We start from the raw sequence: 506 nt of genomic DNA, 5'->3' as shown, positions 1-506 counted from the left end.
GAAGAAAAATTGGGGAAAATGTTGAAGAAAGAATTATGTAAAATGAGAAAGAGAGAGACGGAGAGGGAGAAAAATAAGAAAATGAAGGAAGAGGGAAAAGAGGAAAAAAAAACAAATAAATAAAAATAAAAAATAATATAAAAAGGAGAGAAAATTGAAGGAAGTGATTAGTGGATTAAAAGAAGTGGAAAAAAAGGAAGGAAAAACAAAGAAAAGTAAAATACAAGAAACAAGAAAAGAGAGAAAGAGGGAAAAACAACAAAGAAGAGGCAAAAAAAGGGAGAACGAGATGTCTAGAAGAGAAGCAAGAACGAAGGAAGGGCAAAGGATAGGAGACAATAAGGGAATAAGGAGATGGGAAGGGGAAGAGGGGAAGACGGAAAAAAAAAGAGAAAACAAACGAACAAAAGAGATTAGAGCGAAATAAACGGGGAATAAGCAAATGGAATAAGGAAAGACATAGAAGAACGAGATTATGAAAATTAGACAAAACGAAATAAAGCAAG

The sequence above is a fragment of the Penaeus monodon genome, chromosome 24 (assembly GCF_015228065.2).
Source record: "Penaeus monodon isolate SGIC_2016 chromosome 24, NSTDA_Pmon_1, whole genome shotgun sequence".
Classification (NCBI taxonomy): Eukaryota; Metazoa; Arthropoda; class Malacostraca; order Decapoda; family Penaeidae; genus Penaeus; species Penaeus monodon.
Note: the sequence above shows the minus strand (reverse complement) of the source record.